This window comes from Cupressus sempervirens, chromosome 1 (assembly GCF_028749045.1).
Source record: "Cupressus sempervirens isolate cs-2001-9-10 chromosome 1, ASM2874904v1, whole genome shotgun sequence".
Taxonomy (NCBI): Eukaryota; Viridiplantae; Streptophyta; class Pinopsida; order Cupressales; family Cupressaceae; genus Cupressus; species Cupressus sempervirens.
In genome coordinates this window covers 655978972-655990043 of record NC_143118.1, presented here as the reverse complement: position 1 = coordinate 655990043, position 11072 = coordinate 655978972, and positions in this window count along the sequence as shown.

Genomic DNA, 11072 nt, shown 5'->3' with positions numbered 1-11072 from the left:
AATAACTAGTAACAAGATAAATCATCATATAATCAACTAAGTATAAAATAATATCCAACAATCTGGAAAATAAATGCCACTAATCATTAAACATAATTATAAGGATGGCCTAGAAAAGAGTTTGGCAATAATAACTAAAAAGTAAACTATAGTTACACACTACATTTATGGGGGAGAAGGAGAGAGGTAGATGGAAGAGAGAGAGTAGAGCCAATAAATAAGATAAATATTAGGGGCTAGGAGCTAAAGAGAGAGAGGTTAAGGATTAATGAGAGAGATATTAGGGGTTAGGATCTAGATGGAGGTAGGGGTTAGGGGCTAGACAGAGGTTAGAGGTTAGGAGATAGAGAGAGATATGGGCCAGGGGTTAGAGATTAGAGGATAGGAGCTTAAGAGAGGGAGGTTAAGGGTTAATGACAGAGGTATTAGGTGTTAGGATCTAGAGATAGCTAGGGGTTAGATGATAGAGAAAGGTTAGAAGTTAGGAGATAGAGAGATATATGGGTTAGGGGTTAGAGAGGGTTAGGGGTTAGGAGCTAGATAGATACATAGGGCTTAAAGAGAGGTTAGGGGTTAGGAACTAGATCTAGAGAGAGATAGGGGATAGGGGTTGTCAATAGAGAGATAGGAGGCGAGATTTAGGGGTTAGTGAGAGAGAAAGAGGAGTTAGGGGTTAGGAGTTGGAGAGAGAGAGAGAGAGAGAGAGAGAGAGAGAGAGAGAGAGAGAGAGAGAGAGAGAGAGGGGTTAATTCAAGAGAGATTATATGGATTATGATCTAGTGAGGGCTAGGGGCTAGGGGCTAGAGAGCAGTTAAAGGATAGGAGATAGAGAGATATGGGTAAGCAATTAGAGAGAGATAAGGGTTAAGGGTTAGGAACTAGATCTAGAGAGATATTATTTAGGAGCTAGGGATTAAGGGTTACTAATAGAGAGATAGGAGGGGAAGGCTAGGGATTAGTGACAAAGAAAGTGGAGTTGGGGTTTAGGAGCTGGAGATGGAGAGAAAGAAGTCAGGGGTTAGAGATTTGTGTGTGTGTGTGAGAGAGAGAGGGAGAGGAGGGGGGGGAGAGTGAGATACAAGTAAAGAAAGAGGGGAAATGGATTTTGGAGGGAACATAGAGTGTATGGAAGAATGATGGGGTAGATATGGAGAGAGGTTGGAGAGAGGAAGATAGGGAGAGAGTGATGGAGAATAGGGAAGAGGTATTTCAAATAGGGAGACATGGCTTATGAAATAGGGGGATGACATGATCAAAGAATTGTAATATTTAACCTAGAGTATTGAATTTAGGCTTAAGATTTTAATCAAATAATCTTTACCTAAGAATACGACTAGTTTTTCTGAATTAAATTGTGTTGGCTAATTGTTGATGTAAATGCTCAAATGAAGGAAATTGTGATCATAGAGGAAGACACATAATCAAGAAAGGATAAAAAATTATATTGTATTATGTTTTGGAATTTTATTGAATCTAATTAAGTAGGATAGTGTAAACTACATATCATTTGTTAATTAGTTCTCTCTAATAATTGTAACGGTAAAATTCCTTAAGTGGTTGGCCCTAAAAGGTCTATTATAAATCCTCTAACAATGTGACATTCTCAAAAGAATGCTTAAAATATTAGAAAAAGGTTTCTCCTAATAGCCTAGTATAAGACTTTTATAGGTCTCAGGTGAAATCCCTTATTCAGATACCATCTTTTGTAACCCTTAACTGGATAGGCTCCTAATAGAGCATATTCTAGAAGTGTACACATATTTGTGGGCATCATTCTAACATATTGGTTTTCACCCTTATTCAGTTTCTGCAAGATCCCAACACTTGTTTTTCATGTGTCCTTGTCTCTTATAATTTGAACATTGCATATATTGTTTACCTTGAACAAATTTGATTGAATCCATATAATCATTTCTTTCATCTGTCATATATTCTAGTCCTTCATACTTTAGTCTCATTATAGGCTCAATAGGCTCTATGATTTCTTGTTCATGTTTTCTCAATCCTTTATGTTTGTAACCCATTTTCTTCATTATATTCCATCCAACATTCTTATTATCACATCTGATAGTATTTGATGCCACATTTTCATATTCTTCATCACAAACAACCTCAGCAAAGTCACACTTTTCTAGTGGTGAATTCAAATCATCTATACTACATGAAACATAACATACTAGTTTTGTTTTCACATATGCATTTCTTTCAATGATGGATTGATTTAGTTCACCCTTTAACAAGTTAGTTTCTTCTTTTACTTTCTTCATTTTCTCCTCTAATTCATCATTTCTTTTCTTAACATTAACCAACAACTTTAATTTTTTTTTCTAGCTCTCCATTTGCTTCTATATAGACATTAATTTGATTTAAAAAATTGCATCTTTCTATATTCATTTCATTTCTTAACTATGTTAGTTCTTCTTGTAAAAAAATCTTCTCACAAATTAAGTCTCCATTCTATTTCTTCACATTTATTAATTCTTCTTCTAAAATGTCTATCTTGAAAATTAAATTTTCATTTTCCTTTCACACTCTTTTACCTTGCCTCCCCATTATGATTAATCCACAAATAACACTTTCTTTGAATTAACCTAGTATTTTTACCACATGATAATTTCAAATTTCCTCACCTATTCCTTTAAAAATTCAAATGTAAGATTATTGGACATGATCACCATCTCAAAAACATAACACCAAACTCTATGACCTTTTCTCTACATTGATGAAATAGATAATTTTACCTCCAAATATCTCATTCTTCTCTTAATGTAGCAATAGACAACTTACCAGCAGTCAATTTCCCTTCTCTTGAGAAATCTTTTACCAATCACTTTTTATTCTCCTTTAGGAAGAAACTTAAAAAAACAAAACAATCTATTCCATTGCCCATTTAGGCTTTCCAAACACTAAGAGGGTTCTTTGATGCTCCTCAATCATATTATAATCTGCAGTGGAAAAAAATTTGCCACAGGCTAAGAGGTAATAATGCTCTGATACCATGCTGAAAATCAGAGATATAAAACAATAGAAAAAATGAATAAAACTGAGAAAGTAAGAATTTTTATATTGATTTATAAACTCTTTGATACAATACATCCCTTGTGGTTAAGCCTCTATTTATAAAGCACATTCACCAGTGGAATACTAAGAAGTTTTCAAAGTTATCTCCTATGTGGGCAAAGGTAGATGGTGCTAAGAGGAGTGTTAGACAACATTGATAATTTATTCACTTATTCACTAGAAAATAGGCTGCATTGCTAATACCAAAGGGAAAAAATTGGACTTTAGTAAGCAAAAGCTGATGCAATGGCTAGTTTCTCAAAGCCCTAGTTTAGTTTTGTATGTTCTTTTTGGAAGCCAAGGATTTCTTTAGCTAGAGAAAACAATGGCTTTGGCTAGGGGTCTTGAAGGTGGCCAAAAATCTTTCGTTTGGTCCATTAAGGTTTCCCCAGAGATTACTTTATCTACAGAATTGAGCAGAGAAAAATTATGCACTTCCTACCTTTCAGATGGATTCATCAAGAGAGTTAAGGGGTTGGTCATATGGGGATGGGCCCCACAGCTTGTCATTTTGTCCCACCCATTTGTGGGTGTATTCATGAGCCACTAGGGGTGGAATTTGACTCTAGAAAGAATTTTGATGGGAATACTAATGGTCACATGGCCGATGTTTGGAGAGTAGCATTTCAACTCTAAGATGGTCACTAAGGAAATCGACATTGGCATCCAGTTTTGCCAAGAGAGGGACATGATTCCTTGTGAAGAGAAGATGGAGAAATGTGTAAGACTTGTCATTAGTAGTGATGAAGGTAAAGAGATGAGAAATTGTGCTGTCAAATTTCAGAGAATTGTGAAACAATCTGTGGGAGGGGGAGGATCTTCGACCTTGAATTTAAAAACTTTTGCAGGCAAGATGCATAAGCTCATGATGGATATGATCTAGGCACTGGCTATTTGGTAGAATATTTGCACCCGGTCAATGCCACTATTCATAGCCTTTAGCTACAGGTACTATGCATTTGTTAATATATTGTGCGGTATCTAGTCTATTTTGTTCGTAGACATTTATCAAATTTACATTGTTTGAGATTGTTCCATGTTTGAATGGTGCACGTGTGTCCCAAGAGGACTAGATTCACCCCACTCATCTCAAAATGGGTTGTTGGACAAGTAGCCCTAAAACCCCCTTGATTAAAATAAAAAGAAAAAATAAATCCACTTCAAGACACCAAGACACAAATTATACCTTGTACATTGATTCCTTTTGTTTGTCAGCCTTAGCTCCTCTTCCTCTCCTCCCTTATTGTAATTAAATATTTTGAGAAAAAATATTGTTTTTGTTTTTTAATTTAGGTGAGGTGACAATGGAATCTTTTCATATTATTACTTATTCATTTTCATTTTAGTTTTATTTTACTATGTTGTTGAATAATAAGAATTTTTATTATTTAATAATAATAAAAGGAAAAAATCATATGTCAAAGTTTATACAATCAAAAATTTTAATTTAAAAAAAAAAGTCTTAATTACTTATTTTTAGAAATTTAGATTATATTTACTAAATTAAGTAATTAAAGTATCATTGAAAATTTAATTTTCAATAGGTTTGAAATTTTTCAAGTGGGTGACTCCACTTGATTTTCAGTGAATTTGAACTTTTCCAAATCAATGACTTTATTCTTAGAAGGAGAAATTGTTAAAGAGGGGTAAAAATTGTTTCCATTATCTAGCTATCTAAGGCAATGAGGGGGGTCTTTGTTGTAGACCAATAGAGAAATTGAATGCTAAAAGAAAGAGTGAGGCTAACATGAACATTATAGTCATGATTGCTAGATGAGAAAATTTGAGATCATTCTATCATGTCAATGCCATTATTGAATAAATTAGTCCTTGATATGAGGAGGAAGGAAGGCTTCTGAAACTTTGGGAACAATATAAGGAGAATTCCTCCAATACTCCAATAACACATAAAAGAAACCTACTTCAAATATAATTTTACTAGCTTGCACTTATATCTACATTAGGAGAAATTACAATCTAAGATTACTAACCATTACAAATAAATATAAAATAATTAAAATGAAAGCTATAAGATACACATGCCCACATTATTAATATTTACAATTAAAAACACACTAAAATAAAAATATATATAATTTAATAATAACACACTTACAAAAATGTGTACATGAATTATAGATAGAATTTATGAAAATCACTCAATTAAATGAAGAGTTTAATTATAAAGAAAAGGCACAATTAGCAAATCACAGTTTTAACTCTACATATAACAAAACCCATTTGACTCCACATATCTTACATACAATATTGTATAGGTTTGAAAACTTTGTATGATCATCACACAAAATTAAAACTTTGTGTAGTGCCTCTCCCATTTGATTTGTGCAAGTCATCTTGATGGATGCAACCTTGTTGATCTTTCATTGTGAAGAGATTGTGATTGGGACCATGAGTGGTCTACACCCTTGACGTTATTGGATTATGTTACTGTATCAATTGCTTTGATTATGCTTATGGCCGATTTATGAGATTATGATGTGTTAGATGGTTTCATTAGGGTTTGTGCTAGTGGTTACCAGGACCAATGTGGTATCATGGTGTTGTTTCATGATTATCTAGAGATGTGTACAAAGATTACACTATGTATTATTATCTTGCTACACTGGACTAGGTTCCTGTAGAAGTGGTTAGTCATGTATATGATTATGTTCACTTATGTATTTTAAGTGCCTTTTCATGTTGTTTAAACAACCATTATTAAATGCTTAAATAATTAGAAATGAATTGTCCATGTTAGATTTTGGGTATGTGCAGTATCATGGTCAACCAAACCATGGCCTTAAGTCGCAATGAAAAACTAGCAAATCAGAGTTATGTCAACTTGACACATAATTTTTAAGTGGTTCTGGACTTCATATCAAAAAGTTGTAAGAAAATAATTTGTAGAAAATTGAATCTAGTTTCTAAACTACTAGGCCTTGTCTACAAAAAATTATTTGATTGGTCAAATGTTTAGATTTTAATGCAGTACTACAAAAATTTCAAGGCAAAAATAAAAAGTAGGTGTATGTCTAACCATCTTAATCAAAATCAAATGATAATATTTTTTAATATAATTGTAGATATAAAAGGTAGACTCATGCCCAGATGTGACACATATTTTTGGAAATTTTTATTCCAAATAAATAATTAATTATGAATTTTCTATTGTACTATTTTCAGAATTAAAAAACTCTCATGTTTGACCATCTTAACTAGTTCAAAAAAATTCAAAATTAAAATTTTCTTTTCTTTTTCTTATATTAGACAAAGCATAGAATGTGATGCATCTTTTGGATTTCACAAATCTTATATGGTTTGAAATTTATAACTATTTTTCAAATAGTATGTCAATCAACACTTTGTAGCTAACTCCATTAGAAAATAAGTAATATTTACTTACTTAACTCATAATTTGATAGACATTATATTGACAGAAAGCTGAGAATGTTCTCAAGAAACCCTTTTCATTTTATCAAATTTGGATGAAAAAAAGTCATCAGCTACATTGTCGAAGTCAAAAATAGACAAAAATAGGCTAAAAGCATGTTTTTGAGACATTTTTGGTGTTGACCATGGAGGGTTGGCATCCAAAGCAAAACTAGTCCTAGTTGAGTACCCGATCCCAAATCGAATACGCATTTTATAATAGTATGATCCCTTTTTAGGATACTTAATATGCTTTTTCTAAAGGCTTTAGGACCCTTGACCATACATATAATGGTTCCAAAGGATCAAAAGGGGTCATAAGGTACCCTTTGACACTCTTTAACCCATCCAATCACAATATGTGTGCTTATGGTTCCTAGGACCCCTAACTACATAAATGATGTGATCTAACGACTCAAAATGGCCCTACAATACCCTATGAACCTTTTTGACTCATTCAATGACAATAAGTGTGCTTAGGGGTCATAAGATATTTCATTACCCCTTTTGAATCATTCCTACACATAATATATTTTCCTAGGACTCCTAGGAATGTATTTTCTTATTTAATGAGTCAAATGGGGTCATAAGAAACTTTATGATCCCATTTGACCCATTCAAATACATAATGTATGTGGTCCTAGGAACCCTAGGAAACTATGACCCTTTTGGACCCATATAAATGATTATAATATGTCCCTAGAAGTCATAGGACACCTAGAGACATATGTTGTCATGAAATATGTCAAAAGGGGTCATAGGTTATCCTATGACACTTTTCAACCGATATATATTATTATAATATGTCCCTAGGGGTCCTAGGACCCCTAGAAACATATGTTGTAATGAAATATGTTGAAAGGGGTCATAGGTTATCTTATGACCCCTTTTGACACATATAAATAAATTTAATATGTTCCTAGGGGTTCTAGGACCCTTAGAAATATATGTTGTAATGAAATGTGTTGAAAGGGGTCATAGCTTATCTAATGACCCCTTTTTACCCATATAAATAATTATAATATGTCCTTGGCAATCTTGAGATGATTAGAAACATATTTTGTAATCAAATGTGTCAAAAAGAGTTCATAGGTTATCCTATGAACCCTTTCAACCCATATAAACAATTATAATATGTCCATAAGGGTCCTTGGACCACTAGAGGCATATGTTATAATGAAATTTGTTAAAAGGGGTCATAGGATAACCCATATAATTCATTATAATATGTTCCTATGGGTCCTAGGACCCCTAGAGACATATGTTGTCATGAGATGTGTCAAAAGGGATCATAGGTTATCTTATGACTCCTTTTGACCCATATAAATGACTATAATATGTTTCTAGGGTATTGGGACCCCTTGAGACATATCTTGCTGTGGAATGTGTCAAAAGGAGTCATAGGTTATCCTATGACCCCTTTTGACCCATATAAATTATTATAATATGTCCCTAGGGGTCCTGGGACCCCTAGAGACATATGTTGTAACAAAATGTGTTGAAAGGGGTCATAGGTCATCCTATGACCACTTACAACCCATATAAATGATTCTAATATGTCCCTAAGGGTCTTGGGACCCCTAGAGGCATATGTTGTCATGAAATTTGTCGAAAGAGGTCATAGGTTATCCTATGACCCCTTTTAACCCATATAAATGATTATAATATTTTCCTAGGGGTCTTAAGACCCCTAGAGACATATGTTTTCATGAAATGTGTCGAAAGGGGTCATAGGTTATGCTATGACCCCTTTCAAACCATAGAAATGATTATAATATGTCCCTAAGGGTCTTATGCCACCTAGACACATATGTTGTAATGAAATATGTCAAAAGGAGTCATAGGTTATCCTATGACCCCTTTCGACCCATATTAATAATTATAATATGTGCCTAGGTGTCATAGGACCCCTACAGACATAGGTTTCAATGAAATTTGTCAAAAGGAGTCATAGGTCATCCTATGACCCCTTTCAACCCATATAAATGATCACAATATGTCACCAGGGGTCCTAGGAACCCTACAGACATGTTATAATGAAACATGTCGAAAGGGGGCCCAATTATCCTATGACCCCTTTTGACCCATATAAATGATTATAATATGTCACTAGCGGTCCTAGGACCCCTAGAGACATATTTTGTAATGAAATGTGTTGAAAGGGGTCATAGATTATCCTATTACTATTTTCGATCCATATAAATAATTATAATATGTCCATAGGTATCGTAGGACCCCTAGAGACATATGTTGTAATGAAACATGTTAAAACAGGTCATAGGTTATCTTATGACCCCTTTCAACCCATATAGATGATTATAATATGTCCCTAGGGATCTTAGGAACCCTAGAGACATATGTTGTAATGAAACATGTCAAAAAGGGTCATAGGTTATCCTATGACCCCTTTTGACCCATATAAATGATTACAATATGCCCCTAGGGGTCATGGGACCCCTAGAGACATATGTTGTAATAAAATGTTTGAGAGGGATAATAGGTTATCCTATCACCCCTTTCGACCCATATAAACGATCATAATATGTCCCTAGGTGACTTGGGACCCCTAGACATATGTTATATATAATAAAATGTGTTGAAAGGGGTCATAGGTTATCCTATGACCCCTTTCGACCTATATAAACAATTCTAAAATGTCCCTAGGGGTCCTGGGACACCCATAGACATATGTTGTCATGAAATGTGTCAAAAGGGGTCATAAATTATCCTATGACCCCTTTCGAAGACATTGGAACACATGTATGTCCCTAGGGGGACCCCTAGGAACATACATCATCATATAGTTTATTAATTTAGGTTAGTAATATGTATAATATATATGATATATAATTATTAATAATATATAATAAATAATAACTATATATGAATAATAATAATAATTATTTAACACTATATAATAAATTTTAGTAACTATATATAATAATTGGTTCCCCCCAATTATGTTATAACCATATTATAGTAGGACTTGATATAAATTAAAACTTCATCCCATCTTTGAGTTTAGTAAACAAAAATCAATATTTATCTTTAAAATTGGTCCTCACTCCCTTTACATTTGAATTTGGCACCATAATTTGGGAGCATTGATTGGGTACCCATTCTCAAATTGGACACTAGTTCTCAAATTGGATACCCGTTCTCAAATTGGATACCCATTCTCAAATCGGATACCTAATTAGGCAAGGTATTACATTTTTGGTTTGGTACTAGGATGGGTGAGAAAAAAGTCAAAGAAAATTTTGAAATGCTTTTAGGTGTTTCATAACTACATGTTTTTCACATTGCCAATTTTTAGCAAACCATGATCTTGCACGTACCCTTTTGTTATGTTTAGTTGATCATATCTGGATGATGATGCTTTCTTTTGAGATAACAATATATTTTATGATGATATCTAGTTATCCGGTATTTGGACATATCTCTGATTATGTTAGATGTGGATTTAATATTATGGTTATTTAATTCATTCTCGCTTTGTGATGCTTTATACAAAAGTGAGTGATGTAAATAAATTATTTCAATATAATTAAATAAATGGTTAAATTAGGTTATTTAATGCATTTATTGCTTTGGATATGTTATTGTATGCAATTATAGTTAACCATGTTATTTAGTGTACAGGATTTATATCACTGGAAGTGGCATATGGAATTAGTGATTTAGCAATTCATATTTACCAATGTCATTCTTGTATGGTCAATGTATCTTATTTAAATGTTTAAATTAAACCTTCTGGTGATTTGATAAATCTAGACTCATTTGCATTATGTGATTAGACTAGTAAGTGTGTATGTGCATTTAGAGGTTCACATTGTCGTGAAATTGTTAAGAATTCTATGATTTTGGTTTTTGGGTTTTTGAGCTTTATTTTAATTAATTTTAATTTATGGAAACATTTCCATATAAGAATTCCAATTACTTGGAATAGCCTATTTTCATTTGGGTTGATGCAGTGTTTAACTAGGTTACTTGGTTGGTTACCTTAATCCATTATTCACTCAAAAACTGAATAAGTACCCAAAAAAATTAATTCCTCACTTCTAACTTTTGAATTAGAATGTTTTAGAGTAAAACCCAAAATCCTCTTCATGAGAAATTACTGTTCTATTCATTGTGGGACCTATGAGTGTGGGATTGTTGCAAGATCGGTCTCATTAGATCCAACTTGAGCAAACCTTGGATTGCCATGATTTTTGGCTACTTCTGTGAGATTTTTATTTTATGGTTTAGATTCCCATTTTAATGTTTCAACTCTATTTCAACTTTTTTTTTTTGTAGTTGTTTGTTAAGAGGTTAAGAACTAGTGTTCTCCTCTATTTCTATATGCTAGCTCTTGGGCAAGTATGAGCATTTCCCTAATTTTTGGGATAAGGGTTTGGTTTTTCACATAATTATGCTAGCCATTTTTTCATATGGTGTCCAAACATTAATTTTATTGTATTTTTGTGGCTTATTGATCCTTGGGGTGAATGGGCTTTATTTTTGTTGATTTTTGTCAGTGTTGGGTTTTTGAGTTTTTTGCCTCAATTTGTGTGCCACCCAATTTTATTGGTATGATGTTA